General features: G+C 36.3%; 1 protein-coding gene across 2 annotated transcripts in view; it reads left to right on the top strand.

Moving 5' to 3' along the window:
- Window positions 1–16,386, top strand: part of Xkr4 (XK related 4) — a 413,696-nt gene that overhangs the window by 358,987 nt on the left and 38,323 nt on the right. The window lies entirely within an intron of this gene.

The raw sequence follows: 16,386 nt of genomic DNA, 5'->3' as shown, positions 1-16,386 counted from the left end.
TAGAGCAATAGGCACTGTTGTCCGGAGGCAGAAAAATAAAGCTCCATTTTTGTGGGATGGCTTTTATAAAAATCCACTCAAAAATGAATCATACACTTAAATGTCTACCATAATACTTTCAGGAAAAAGAGAGAGAGAAACTTTGGGGATCCAAAGGTTTGGGATCCAAAGCTAGTCAAAGAGTTCTTAGACTGACATCAAAAGCACAACCATAGGGCTGGGGTTGTGGCTCAGTGGTAGGGCACTCACCTAGCACATGCAAGGCACTGGGTTTGATCCTCAGCACCACATAAAAATAAATAAATAAAATAAAGGTATGTGTCTATATATATATATATATATATATATATATTTTTTTAAGCACAACCATAAAGGGAAAATGGATAAATCTCATCAAACTTTTTAACATCTAATGGGGAGGGGGCTTATTAAGAGGGTAAAAAAAACAAGTTAGAGAATGGATGGAAAAATGAGGATGAATGAAGACTTTTTTATATAACAGTCCAGGATGAGAGATAGAACCCAAGCTTGGGTAAAAACGGCCTTATTAAAGAAAGAATTCTGAGAAGATATTCACAGTTCTGCTTTTCTTCTACCTGGCACTGCACCTGAGCTGAGCAGTGGGGAGCCACCAAGGTGTGATTGAAGTTTATGTTCCCTTCTTACCTACTTCCTAATATAAGAAAGAGACCACCGGGAAACATCGCAAGATAAAGATTCAAGAGACAAAGCCTGGGCTGAAATAGACAGCTTCTGAATAGGAAGGATTTTCAGAGCAAAGTAGAATCCCCAGTGGGAAGAGAGCCAGCAAGAGAGAGGTTCAATGTGCCGCTCAGAAAGAGAGACTGCCCAGGTGCTCTGAGCATTCCTCCTGGGAGGAACAGGAAAATAAGTCTCACCAGTTGGCATCAGAAGAGTAGAAAATCTAGATACTGTGCCTGGATGTATTTAGAGGAGTGAACAAAAGTGGGCAAAACTGCAGGAAGGAGTTAAGGTGTTCATCACTAAGGACGAGGGGAAAGTAGGAGATAAAATATTAAGAACAATGAGACCCAGGAGAATCAAGTGTACCATTCTAGAAATACAACTGTGGAGGAAATGGAAATAGCATATACATTGACAAGTCAGCAAAATCAAGGGAGTAATTTTTTTAAAAAATTAAGCATTGTTTAAAAGTATACGCAGAGAAATCCAGCAAGTTTTTTGGCAGAAGGTAAGACATTTACAAAAGAAAGGAATTAAAGGTGGTTGAGGGAGAGAGAATGCAATTTAAAAGGAGATAGAAACAATCTTCTGAAAAGGAATAAATTAACTTCACAAACAATAAGAAAATCTCCTCCCCCCAAAAAAGAACCCTGTCTTGTCACAGGGCATGAAGAGCTTTAAGGAAATTGATTTCTGGATCCTTCACAATCTGAAATATTCTTACTTAAAAATTTTTTTAAGCATTTGATCATTCTCCATTCATTCCCCTTCACAACTTCCCTTCCTCCACATCACATCCTCAAAAGAAGATAAATTTTTATCATCTTTGTTCATTGCCCACATGTAACAATCTCAGACAAAGAAAAAATTCAACAGTTCCTTATGTTAGGTATCCATACACCCATTCCCACCCATCTGATTAAGATGCCTTTCCAATCAAACATTTTTTTTAATAAATGTTACTCACACTTGCCATATAGTTATCATGTGTTTTAAAGAACTCTACGTTTATAATAATTTCCATGAGTACCTTATCTAGAAAAAAAAAGTTTTAATACATGGAGTCTGCAATTATAGTGAATAAAAATGAACAAATAAATAAAATCCATCTGATGGTTGGATGGAAGTCCAATAAAGGGATGACCAAGTGACATGAAGCATAAAGGTACATTAGGATAAAACTGGGAGAAGTAGAAGAGAATGCAAGCTCAAAAAGTATGAAAAAAAAGTGTGAAATCTTTGCCTGGTGGAGGAAACAAAATAACAGTTTTTTAAACGGATAATGCCAAATGTCAAATTACCTTGGTATTTGGACTACCCTGAATTCACATGAAGGAGTGATGCAAAGCTTTCATTTTAAAATGCCAATATTAAAATGTGCCAGAAAGAACATATTTTTAATTAAACATATTTTTAATTTAAACTTCTGCTGAAAACTTTTTTATATGTCAATTTTTAAATATACAAGTGTATACATAAATTTTCTAAATTATTTTAGGGTATTCACAGTTTAGAAGATCATTATGGTTTTCTAGGGAAACAAACAAACATGAATAATGAGATTCATGAGTCAAAATGTGTACCCAGATAAAATTCACATGAGAGTGGTTCAGGTTGGCCTGAGGAACAAAAATGAAGACTGAATATAGCAATGATCCAAAATTGGGCATGACAGGATGCTAAGATAGCTTTCAGTATTAATGAAGACAAGTTAAAATAGCTGATCGTAGTATCTGAATTGGACAGGGATATAATTGAGACCAGAAAAAAAAAGTTGCAAAAGAGGGTAAGTTGGTAGGATCCCAGTTCAAAGGCCAAATTGAGGTTGCAGAAAGGGAAAATGTGGAACAGGATGTTAATTCCAAGTTTTTGAAAGATGATCAGTGTAACAATAAGATCATCATCTGAGGTTCTAATATCGAGAAGATGGAGATGGTCATGACAAGGTGATCAAGGAATTGTGAGGCTAAGGGAAGTAATGAAATGCCAAGATTACTGAAATATATAGAAAAGGCTAGAATGCTGTCAGAGCAGGAAGTAAAAAGGAAGGCATTAGCAGATGCTAAATTCTGTGAGCCTAACATTCAACAGGATGTCTAGCAGCAAAGCTAGGGAAAAGATTCTTTGATTGGAGAGCACAGGCTTCAGAGAGTACAGACTTCAGGAGTTTCATATTCCAGAATCACTCAGGAACTTGTACAGAAGATGCAAAATCTCATTCTCTAGACCCACTGTGCAGAAATTTTTCCCATCTTAACCTGGAAGGAAAGAGGGAAAAAAAAAATGATTTTTTTTGGTATTGGGAATTGAACCCAGGAGCACTCAATCACTGAGTCCAGTCCGCAGTCCTTTTTATATTTTATTTAGAGACAAAGTCTCACTGAGTTGCTTAGGGCCTCACTAAGTTGCTGAGGCTGGTTTTGAACTTAGGATCCTCCTGTCTCAGCCTCCCTAATCCCTGGGATCATAGTCGTGCATCACTGTGATTTCAAACAACAAATCAAATCTTAGCCCCACCCCTTCACTGCAACTCCATTCCTCTTGCCTACCACATAGTCAGTTTAGGTTAAATATTAGGTTAATTTCAAAATCGTCCCTGGAGGTGATCTAAAGTTCTGGGATTAATAGTATTATCCAGGTATCAGGGAAGACAGCATCTCCTCCCACTTCATCTCTAAGCACTCACTACTAATTGATTCAAGCCAGGAAACTCTGTGGATTAACTTCTATGGTCAATCCTACAGGCTTGGCTCCTGATTTTCTGAGTCAAAGCTCCCTTGGGGATCTCAAATTGCTCCATTTATCTTTCTTATTTCAAGATCTTAAGCACTGAAAATCAAATATCTAGTCTCTGTTTGGGGAATTCAAAGCCCAGAATCATTCAGTTTCAAGCCAACCGTCCCCTGAGAAGAGTGAGCACAGAAAGTGGTTACTTCCTGAATGGCACAGAGCAGGAAACTGGCCAAAAGAACCGCGGCTCTTTCCGGTCACTGAGTGCTTGCTGTCTTGCTATTTTTGAGGAGGAGGATGTTAATGGAAGTCTGAAGAGGCGTCCAAAGGAGAGAGCAAGTGGATCACGGTGCCTGGGGCAGGAACTAAGCTTTCACTCAGGCATGTGAGTCCCAGGGGAGAAGGCAGGGAAAAGATGAGACCCTCGGATGAACCAGGCAAGTCTTTGTCCTGAGCTTAGTATAATACAAGGAGTAGGTTTTCCAAGGGAACCTCTCCTTTTGGGCATCCAATGGGGACTCAAGTCCAAAGAACCCTCATCCTTCAAATTATGTCTTTAAGACCATGATCATAACCCAGGGGAAAAAAAGAATTGATAACCTAGTCTCCATTAAAAGTCCAGACATCTGCTCTCCAGAGACAAGTTAAGAGAATGAAAAAAAACCTACAGAGTAGAAGAAAATATTTACAAAAGACATGTCTGACATAGATCTGTTATCCAAAATAAACAAGTAAGGATGAAATCTCATCAAGAAAGCAAAATGCCCAATTCAAAAATGGGTCAAAGACCTCAGCAGACACCTCACTAAAAAAGATATACAAGTGACCAATAGATAGGAAAAGGTGTTCCATATCATATGGGTCATGCAAGATAAAACAATAAGGTACCACTACATACCTATTAGAATAGCTAAAATCCCAAACACTGACAGTACCAAGTATTGGTAAAATGTTGGTGCAAGAAGAATATTTCTGGTGGAAATACAAAATAATACAGTCACTTTGGAAGAGTCTGGAGGTTTCTTATAGAACAAAATATATCCTTAGTATATGATCCGGCAATCACACTTCTTTTTTTAAATATTTGTTTTAGTTGTCAATGGATCTTTTATTTATTTATATGCTGTGCTGAAGATCAAACCCAACAGATGTACAACACTAATGCCAGATGTTAACATGAGGGGAAACTGGAGTGGAGGGAGGTTATGGGAGGTCCTTGTACTTCTCACTTTTTAATGAACTGAAAACAGCTCTTAAAAAAAAAAATAAAAAAAATAAAAAAACTTAAAACAGCTCAAAAAAAAAAAACAGTAAAAAAAAATCTTTTTAAAGATTTAACCTAGTAATAACAATCTCTTTCTCTCTCTCTCCTCTCTCTCTCTCTCTTTCTCTCAAAAACTTTATGAAATTTTCACAAAAGAGGGATCCCAGTACTTATTGTTTATTAGGAATACCTTTATAATAAAGATGTGGAGATACTTGTGCAAATTTAAAAACCATGGAGAAGCATGCTTGAAAAAAAGACAATGAATGGAAAGATGAAGTCCTGGCTCTTCATGTTGTGTTATTTTAGGAAAATCAGTGAACCTCTCTGGAAGATTTTTCTTTCTTGAAGATACTTAATGATACTTCACATATTTTAAACTAAATCTGTGCATTTAATGTATTTAATTTATGTTTAAAGTATCAATTTACTATTTTTAAGATTTATTCCAAATTTCTCCAATGCCACATAATTCCTAGAAATATATCACCTAATAATATAATGATGTTTTATATTGCATAAACTTAGTTAAGTCTTCAAAATAAAAATCAAGTTAAAAGTCAATTACACATTAAATCAGTTGCAATATGTATCTTTAACTTGCCACTCTCTGTCTTCAAATCACTTTATACCATAAATTTTACAAAGAAGCACCTTATAATAACACACTTCCATCTACCCCTCGTAGCTTTTCTTCTATTTTATTGTACATTCACTTCTACCCACGTTAGAAACCCACATCATATTGTAATCATTTTGGCCTACTCAGTTATCTTTTAAATAAATAAAAAGTGAGGGTTAACATTTAATTTTGACCTAAATATTTACATTCTTCATTACTTTGCATACCCCCCAAATTTCCCTCTGCTATCACTTCCTAATAGGCTCAACTTTCTGTAACATTTCTTATATACCTATGACAAATTCTCTAGGTTTTCATAATATGTGTTTAATTTGCCTTCCTCTCAGAAGGATGCTACGTTTTCTCTAGATATGAAATTCTAGTTTGACAGGTGCCTTTTTTTTTTTTCTTTCACCACTTTAAAAGATGCCTTCTGGCTATGCCATCCCCAATGTCAGTGGTCATTCTTAATCTTTTTTTTTTTTTTCTTGGATACATGTCACATCCTTTGTCCCTGACAGCTTTTAAGATTTTTCTTTTTCTTATTCTAGCCTTTTAGCAATTTGACTAGGGTGTGGCTTTGGATGTGTGTAGTATGTGTGTGTGTGTGTGTGTGTGTGTGTGTGTGTGTGTGTTGATCTTGTTTGTGGTTTGCTATGATTCCTGGTTTACTGTTTCAACAAATTAAAAAATGTTTCCATCATTATTCCTTCCATTATTTTTTCTGCCCCTCCTTTTTTCTAGCATTCCAATTAAACATAAGAAACCCAGCTTGCTACTATTTTATAGGTCCCTGGGGCTCGTTTTTTTCCTTCTGTGCTAGATGCTTTATATCATGATGTATTCAAGTGCACTGATTTTTATCTTATGGCTATTGTTCTGTTAATCCTATCTGATATTTTGTCTTTTCTTTTTTTTTTTCTTTTCTGATCTTGCATTTTTAACTTCTAACATTTCATTTGGATCTTTTTTATTTCTTCTATTTCTTTCCTGAACACGCTCATGTTTTTTCCTACATTTTTGGGCACCCTTATAACAGTGGTTGTAGAGTTCTTCTCAGATAATTCCATCATATGGGCTATTTTGAACTCTGTTCCTATTGCTGGTTCTTTTTTTTTTTCCTCCTGGTTATTAGTAAAATTGTTATATCTCTTTACCTTGACAATAAAATTTTTTAATATATTGTGGATATTGTGAATCTGAACTTGGTTGTCTTCTTTCAGAGGATGTTGAATTTTGTCCTGGCAGGCAATTAACTTGCTTATGAATGACCTTATATTTTCAGGGCTTGTTTTTAAGCATCATTAGGGCAAGTCTGAAGTAACCTTTACTCTAGAGCAAATTTAGTCCTAATTGTCAATGGCTGGGACTTTCTGGAGTATTTCCAGAATGCTTCAGATATTCAGTGAGGTATTTGTTTCTGCTGATCAGAACTCACAGTCTTCCACCCCTGTGTGGAAGTTGTTCAATTTACAACTACCTGGTTGTTGACTTTTGCCTGACTTATGTATGTGTGTCTTAGTATTCAGAAAAAAGGTCAACAGAATCCCTGCACAGGTTTCTGGAGCTTTCTCTGCATTACTCCCCACTCACTGGTACTCTTCTCCACAAATCTCAGCCATCTCAGATTCCCTGAACACCAATAGCTGTCTTTTTAGAACTAGAATTCCCTTTCCAATAAACAAAAAGCCCGGGAAATTGCTACTCTCCCTTAACTTGTTTCCTTTCTACAAGGATCCAGCCCTGTACTACTATCCGGCATGTGAAAAAGCATTTGATATATTTTATCCAGGTGCCTAATAGTTTGTGGTAAGAGAAAAACATCTAGAAATGTGTGGCCTGTTGATGCTTTGTACAGTCAGTAGACATTGCAAGACACTCCCCATAGGCCAGATTTTCTTTAAAACGACAGCTACATTTGAACATATGAACATGTTAATACTTAACCCAAAATACTAATGCCACCATCTTAAATCCCTTACCCATTGTGTACTTCATCCTCAATTTTACTCAGGTTGAAAGATCCTCACCCATTAATAAAAACAATCACCATTCCAGTTAATGGAATAGAACTTAGCCTGAACCCTGGATTCTTCTTGGCTGCCGTGAGGGGTTGTCTGAGTTCTGTTTATTATCGCAGGATCAACAATGCCATAACTCAAAAGAAGCACCATTTGGCCTACATCCCTGGATTCAGGATAAACACATTACCTACTTCTTTATGCACAGAAGTTTGAAATTCCTGCTCAGGTTGATAAATTGATCAGATTCCACTATTTTGTTGTTTCCTAAGATACATACATGTCTTTCTTTATTTCCTAGAAAAACTTTAAGTTCTATGGAATTCTACATTTTTCAATCTCAAGATTTACAGATGATATATTGATAGCCCATGGAAGTTATGATATCTAACATGGCTTTCTGAAACTTGTATCTCTAACATCTCAGGTCATTCCCCTGTATATAGGCCCTCTGAATCTATGAGCACTGCACCTGCACAGTCTTAAGGAGTTTATGCATAGATAGGGCAGATGGAATCCTCAGTACAGAGCAATGGTAACTATGCCAACAGTTCTTTGGGACTGGAGAAACAAAGCCATCTATCCACACACAGAATGTACATAATGGACTTGGGAAGACAGTATAGGCCAAGGGGACTTTGATATTGGTTCCTTTAGGAAAACACAAACCCCTTTGTTATATTCATAAGAGCATTTTGAAAAAAAAATGTTGTCAATGGACCTTTATTTTAGTTATTAATATGCAGTGCTGAGAATTGAACCCAGTGCCTCACACATGCTAAGCAAGTGCTCTACCACTGAGCCATCACCCCAGCCCCATCCATCAGAGCATTATTTAAGTTAGAGAATGATGAGACAAAACTGGAGAAATTGAAGGAGCAAAAACATGGGAAATTTGGTGGTATTCAGAGATGAGAAACTGCAGAAAGCCAAAGCATCCTAGCAGGAGTAATGTTCACTGGAACATACACCCTCTGTCCCCAGATAGCATGCAGCCTCCGGAAAGCCCAGGTTTTGCTAGCTGTAGCCTCTAAGCATCCAAGCTCATCTTCCAGAGGTACTACAGCTACTGGAACTCTGCAGTGGTATGCAGTCACCTGCTGCAGCAGCCAGAAACAAGGTGCTTTCCATTCCCTTCCCACATTCCATTTGTTGGAATGCCTCTCACTGCTAACAATAGACCCCAACTGTGCAGGGAATCTGGAGAATTCAGTTTCTGGTTTTCTGGCCACAGTGGTTTTCCAACCACTATGTATAAAAGGCCAAGTATGGAGATGTATCAAGAGATGATACTTGCAAAGTTTATTAGGCCAGCTACTGCACCCCAGATTCAGTCTCCTCATTCACAAAATAGTGATAATAATAGTAGCTCTCTCATAGGGTTAATGTGAGGATTAAAGAAGCTATGGCTTTAAAAGCCCTATAAAAGTGTCTGATACATAGGACATTCCCAAGAAATTATCATGGATTTTGTTATTTGTAATGAATAAGCCTCAGAATGAAAAGTCAACTGACCACACAAGAATGCACTGTAAAAATGACCAAAGAAAGAGTTTATCAATAGTGCTGCTTGTCCATGTAGTTCTCATTTTTCCATTTCAGTGAAGCACAAAGCAAAGATTATATTGATTTCCTGCTCACCATGACATTAATTGCTTGTGTTCCCCAAACACCGTGTAAGTTAATAACCTATGCATCCATCCATTACCAGTTAAAGAAGTTCTTTACCAAATGCATATATTCACATTCCTCAAAAGCACTATGTGAAAAATATTTTTTTAAAAAAACTGCCTCACTCATAACATCGAGGTCAAATTAGCTTGAGAATATGAACCAGAAATGTTTGCTTGGATGTTAATTTAGTCATGCACTCAAGGTCCACCTGCTTGGCCTCTGGAAGCTCAGCTGGGGCAGAGAGGGTTTTGATGTTGATGATGTGTCTGAGGAACCCAAGGCACCGTGAGCATTCAATAAATGTTAGGTAAAGCAATCTGGCAAATAAGTACTTGGTACACAGAATAGATGGAGCTGTTCATCTAAGGAGAACCCTTCTAAATTCTAATGCTTAAGGGATCAGGATGAAGACTCTGGAAACTCTCCTTCCTGTCCACCAGAATCATTCTTATTCAACATCTCAGTTTGTTCTTGGAGCAGAGGTTGATTGCAGGGATATCTTTTTAAACAGTGTTCCAAAAATCTCATGTTGTGATTTTTTAAAATCATGACCTTCTGAGTCAGCCAGAGGCCTGGGTTCAAGTTTTAATGCTGTCCTTTACAAAAAGTAGGAACTTAAGATAGTCTGGGCCTCAGTTTATTCATCTAAAAATTAGGGGCACTGAAGAGTAACATTTCAAGTTTGCAGAGTACTTCTCAGATAAGAAATGGGCATCCTTATTATAAAATCAACCTCCAATTACGGGCAACTCTGAACTGATTATCTTCCTTAAAAAAACTACGACCAAAGAAATATGGGAGGGTAAAGGGGGCGGGAAAAGGCAGGGATCATGAACAGAAATCAATTTCCATGCATGTATGAGTTTGACAGGATGAATCCAAGCACTATGTATAAGCATGAAGCTCTAATAATGATAATAATAATAAAAAAGAAACTACAGCCAAAAATCTGACTCAAGAAAGAGACAATGGAAATCTATTTAGAGCTTTTCAATATGATTTTGTAACCATGTGTCACACATACTACAAATGCAGCTACAACAAGACCCTAAATGTTTACTTCTGAATGAAATGGGAAATTCATTTTCCTGATTTGACACTTCTCAAATGTTTGAAGAATTTTCATAAATTCTAATTCCATCATATAAAGTAGCATTTGATAGATCTGGTTTTATTTGATAGATGTAAATAGTCATGGGGAAAAAATTAGGCCAAATATTCATGTCAATCTACCCAATCTGTTCTTTCTTTACTGATCTCCACCAGAAAAATAAGACCTATATGCATTCCCCCAACTCTGTACATACATACAGGTTAAATAAACACTTCCGTTCCATACACATCAGGATCCAAAAATTGACTTACCAAGATGGCTTCCTCCATGAAATGTCTCCCTTCTTTCCAATAGTCTATGAAAACATATCTTCAAGCTCTAAAACGAAAATTTTGAGCAGTGATCCCCCAAATATTTGTTTACTGAATTTCCATTTTCTATCCTTTTAGTACTTAATCTGAACACTAAAAGTCAAATAAGTGACTGAGTATACACTTGGATGTGCTAATCAAAACATAATTATGAGAAAGATTTTCATACAAAACCTACAAAATTATTGTGAGAGAACTGATTTGTGTGTTTACTTTTAGTATGTTTTTAAATGGACCACAGAACAGATATGCAGCTTATTTTTCTACTGCTTTTTAAATGTGCTGTAGATTCAGGAAAATAATAACTAATATTTACTGATTGCTTATTCTGTATATATCTCTGTTCTAACCTTTTGTTTTATCAACTTTTTTTACCCTCAGTATAATCCAAAGAAGTAGGTACCATTATCATCCCCATTGTCTTCCCAAGAACACCCCACCTCAGAAACTGTGAATTTCCTTCTTCTAGTTGTTCAGTGCAAGACTTTACCACCATCCTTAATCTTCTCTTTAATGCCATTCACATCCCATCCAAATCCAATTTAGCAAATAGCAAATTTTCAAACACAAACTTTGAAATACGATTCATTTCCTTGACTGTCTCCAAACCTTCTGGATTATTCAGATGTCTCCTACCTACCTTGCCTGCTTCCACCCTTGACCCAGCAGCCTACTCAATAGCTTGAGTGATTCCTTTAAGATACAAGCCTAATGGTATCACCCCACTACTCAACACCCTCTGATACCTTTCCACACTACACACAGTGAACCCCTGTGTGTTGAATCAAACCCAATGCAAAATGCCATCTTTTTTCACTTGGCCATTTCCTAGTTAGATGAGGAAACTAACAGATATCTTCAGACTTTCAGCAGAGTGTTAACTGACTACTAGATAGTAATCTCATGTTGACCAGTTCAAGCTCAGAAACTATAAAAGCTTTATCTGGGGTCTTAGGACTTGCAATTCAGGAGGCATCAATTCAGAAAGCTCTGAATGAGTGGGAAAAGCAGGGGCTTATATAGGTGAATCATGCTGAAATATTGCCAAGCAGTGAAAATTCTTTTGTGGGGAACTTCTGTTAGAGTTAAGAACAGGAGGTATGTAACAATAGCTTTGTTTCCAGTAGATGATAGAGAAAAGAATGTAAGTGTTCATAAGACAAGAGTCTAATAACCTCTTGACATATACTTTGAGTCTCTGGACACAATGTAGCTATCTAGCCATTCCAGATGCCTGCATACAAAAGATGAAGGTGAGGAAAAGTTCACATCTCAGCCTGGGACTGGAGACAGGCAGGCAGCCTGCTTCCTAGCCAGCCTTCCAACTCCATTTCAGATAGTGCTTTCATTGTTTCTTCACATTTGTAAAAACTATAAGTGCCAGAGTTAAACACTACAGGTGAAAAATCAAACCTACAGTTTATACTAAAATAGAATGTGGGAAAACACTTTAAAATTCAAGATCAAAGTGTCATTTTTAGCCAGGCATCGTGGTGCATGCCCGTAATCCCAGCATCTCTGGAGGCTAAGGCAGAAGGATCATGAGTTCAAAGCTAGCCTCAGCAAAAGTGAGATGCTAAGCAACTCAGTGAGACCCTGTGTCTAAATGAAATACAAAATAGGGCTGAGGTGTGGCTCAGAAGTCAAGTTCCCTGAGTTCAATCCCCAAGATTCTACCACCCACCCCCAAAAAAGTATAATTTTTATTATTGTATGTGCCTGAAGTCCGTTACAGAAATAGATTGCTTACATGTTCCTTAAATCAATGCAGTTTTTCTCTCAATATTATTCTCATCATTTGAAAACATTTCTTGCCTACCGTGTGACATAGAACTGGGATCCTGGAGGCAGTTATTTGGCTTGAGAGGGCTTTATTTTTGGAAAATTATTGACCAATTGAGTATATGTTTTTTTGCAAATTTGCAAATTAGGAACCAGTGATGTGTCCCAGAAGTGTATTTAGTTAGGCAAAGAGAGCCTGCTCTCCCCACATCTGCAAATGACCTATTGTACAACAGCCCCTTAAACTGATTGGGCCACCAAACTCAAACTTGAAAAGAGGATGGGAAGAAGTGAAAGCAACTGATTGCAGCAGCTTGCCTAGGAGAACCATCATGCACTAATAATACCCATTTGCTCTTTAATTATGTATTTACACAGTGGTGGGCTAAATATCCAGCTGTTGCTGTTAGCTCACAGCCCTCCATCCTGATTTTATTTTGTTTGGGCTGTAGCTGGGATCCAGGAGGAAGCCTACGGATTTTCCTCCAGTTTATGAATTCTGCAGGCCTAGGTGGGCCTCCCTCTTGTGTCTATATGAAACAGAGTGTGCATATCTCTTGAAAGTCAAAGGGAAGAAACTGGTAGCTGGTGTCAAAAAATTGATAATATTCATTTTCTTCTTTCACTTTTCCCATCCTACTTCCCTAGAGTTGGAGAGTAAAGGTGGGAGAAAGGCTTCGACCACCCACAATATCTTCCCTAGAATGCTCTGTGCCACAGGGAGGATGGGCAGACTGAAGAGTGAGTAAGTTCTGGGAAAACCATCTGCTCCTCCAAATAGGGCCAAGAGAACTTAAAGAAACAAGAAGACTGTAGCACAAAGAAAAAAATTGAAAATAAGCTCATAATCCTTAAATTTCCCTTTTTTCACAGCCCTCTTTTTTTTTTCTATCCAGATTTTTACAAGCATAAGGTATTATCTTCTCCAGAATCGAAAGCCATATTCTATTCTCAAAGGTCCAGGTGGCCTACATTTTTCTTTTTCTCCCTGAGACAGTCATCCAAGCTAGGTAAATAGCATTCAGTGCTTATTTTACCATGTTGACAAAATTCAGTCTTATTCTCTTAGCATGTGTTGAGCAGCATGTTAGACCTGTAGTAAACTCAGTCCTTCTCAGCAAGGAGGCAACAGTCTAGCTCATCACAAAAGACCCTTATGCAAACTACTAAACCAACTTCCTTTGTCCTAGCCTTCTGCTAATCTGACACATGAATACAGGACACAATCGCAACTTCCTCTTATGAGAAGACTAGGAATTTACAGGGCCAAAGAAGGAAACCAACATGTGCTGAACCCTCTGACATCTGAACAGCACAGGCTAAGTGCTTTAATAGTTTTATAATCTTATTTCACCTCCTCAACACACTGCAAAATTGTTATTTCTATTTTACAATCGAAGAAACTGATTTTCCATATTGCATAAAACTGATGGGGGCAGGGCCATTCAAATCTAGAGCTCAACATAGGTCTAAAGTGCAACCTCTTGCCATTATACCACTTAGTTCTACAGTAACTAAGAACAGCTATTCCCCCTGACAGATATGTGATGGCAAGAAGAGAAAATAGGAGAAATGTAAGGTAGAGTTGCATGGACTTCAAACCTATAGAACATTAGCACATAGGTAGCTGAAAGCAATCATTAGGATGTAATATTGTCAAGAACACAGGAGTTTATGCTTGATCAGATGGGCTAGATGACCTAAAACAACATATTTAACTTGTTTGTAGAAACCTAAATATAGCTGGTGCCAGATTTCATACTCAGTGAGCCTGTGCAACTTCTGCTTTCACTTTCAAGTTTAATTAAGAAAAACACCTGATTTTTTTATTGTGATAAAACACATAACACAAAATGTTTATGTGATTCATTTTACATGCTTTTGGTATTAAGTACAATTCAATGGTATTGCACACATTTGCCTTATCCTGCAAGTGTAGCTATGATCCGTTTCCACAAGTTTTTTAACTTCTCATCTGAAGCTGTATCCATTAAACATAAATTCACCCAAATAGCCTTTTACCCGATCATAGAGGAAAAGCTTTTGATATTTCATCATTGCATATGATTTTAGCTGTGGGCTTTATGTACGGCTTTTATTGTGGTGAAGTAGTTTCCTTCTATTCCTAGTTTGTTGAGTATTTTCTTTCTTTTTTTTTTAGAATTTAATATTTTTTATTTGTCTGAATTGTTGAGTATTTTCTTTAGCATGAAACCATGTTGAACTTTGTCAAAGGCTTTTTCTGTATCTATTGAGATGATCATGTATGTTTTCCCCATCATTCAGTTAATAGATTGTATTATATATATTATATATTAAACATATAATTTTAATAAATATTTATGTTTAATATATATTTTGAATTTTATATTTACTATATGTTTAAATTTATATTATATTAAATATATAAATAAATATTTATATTTATTATATTAAATATTATATTTAGGTTTCTACAAACAAGTTAAATATGTTGTATGTATGTATATGTGTGTATATATATATATATATATATATATATATATATATATATATATAAACCTCATTGTATTCCAGGAACAAGTAGCTCCTGGTCACAGTATATAAATCTTCTAATGAATGTAGTCCGCTAGTATTTTGTTGCAGACATTTACTTCAGTAGGCAGTATTGGTATGCTAGTTGTCTTCAGTGTCTTCACCTGGCTTTAGGGGAATGCTGGCCTCCTAGAATGAGATAGAAAGTGTTTTCTTCTCTAAAACATTTTTGGTGTTGTTTTGAAAGTGTCGTTGTTGATTCTTACTTTAAGTGTTGGGTAGAATTCTCTAGTGAATCCATCGGGTCTCTAGGCTTTTCTTTGGTAGATTTTTCATCACTGATTCGATTTCTTTTCCTATTTACAGGATTACTCAGATTTTTCTGTTTCTTCATGATTCTATCTTGGAGATAGAATCCAGAATTTCTTCTCTAGACTGTGTGTTAATAGGAATGCTTCCTTCCTGTAGGTTACCCTACTGGTTGATATACAATTATTCATGGTACTCTCTCACAATCCTCTTTATTTCTGTAGAATTGGTAATGTCCCCACTTTCATTTATTATTTTGATAATCTGAAGGCTCTCTTTTTGCTTAGTCAAAATAAATAAGGGTTTGTCAATTTTTGCTGGGTATTTAGTTAGGTAGTTATTTAGTTATTTTTGATACAAACCTAAATATATCTGGTGCCAATTTTGATATTCAGTGAGTGAGCAACTTCTTTAATTGCTAAGTTAATTAAAACAAATTTTTGGTTATATTGACTTTCTCTATTGTTTTTCTGTTCTTTATTTTGTTTATTTATGCTCTAATCATTATTTTTTTCTTCATTCTGGTAGTTTGAGGCTTAGTGTATTCCACTTTTTCTAGTTCCCTATGGTATAAAGTTAGATGGTTGATTTTAAATAAAAACTATACATTTATTAGTTCAGTGGTACTTCCCTGTTATCCTATAATTTTGATATATATTTTTTAATTTCTATGTACAGTTTCTTCTTTGGCCCAGTGTTTGCTTAAACTGTGCTATTTAATTTCCACATATATATGAATTTCCACCTTTCCTTCTATTATTGATTTCTCATTTCCTTTTGATAAAAAAAAAAGATACTTTGTATAATTTCAACCTTTTTAAGTGTATTAGGACTTGTTTTGTGGCCTTATGCAAGACCTGTCCTGGATAATGTTACACGTGTGATTGAGACTAGTGCACATGCTGCTGCTGTTGGGTGGAATGTTCTGTATAGTTTGTTGGTTCCAATTGGCAATACTCTAGTTCAGGTCCTTTATTTCCTAATTAATCTTCTTTCAGGCTGTTTTATGCCTAATATCTTTAAAAAAAATTACCAAAACTAAAGCAGATGCCAGAACACTTGAAACAATCTGTTTAAGTCAGAACATGTCCACCAAGGCATTATGTAACCTTCTTATACCAAAACATATACCTTCAAACATTTGAAACATTTTCCAATGCTATCATATTTGGTCATATAGGCTGTGACCAACCGCTCTTACCTCCAACAAACTAATAGACGCCATTTCATCGCAATGAAGGGTAGAATAAGATTCCCCACCCAATATGCACACTGCATCCTGAAAGAGCTTTTGGTGTGGCCCCACTCATATGAATACATGAAATGTACGTACACCTCAA

This window comes from Ictidomys tridecemlineatus, chromosome 7 (genome assembly GCF_052094955.1).
Source record: "Ictidomys tridecemlineatus isolate mIctTri1 chromosome 7, mIctTri1.hap1, whole genome shotgun sequence".
NCBI classification, from domain to species: domain Eukaryota; kingdom Metazoa; phylum Chordata; class Mammalia; order Rodentia; family Sciuridae; genus Ictidomys; species Ictidomys tridecemlineatus.
The sequence above is the reverse complement of the archived record's forward strand: the minus strand, read 5'-3'. Positions and strand labels throughout refer to the sequence as shown.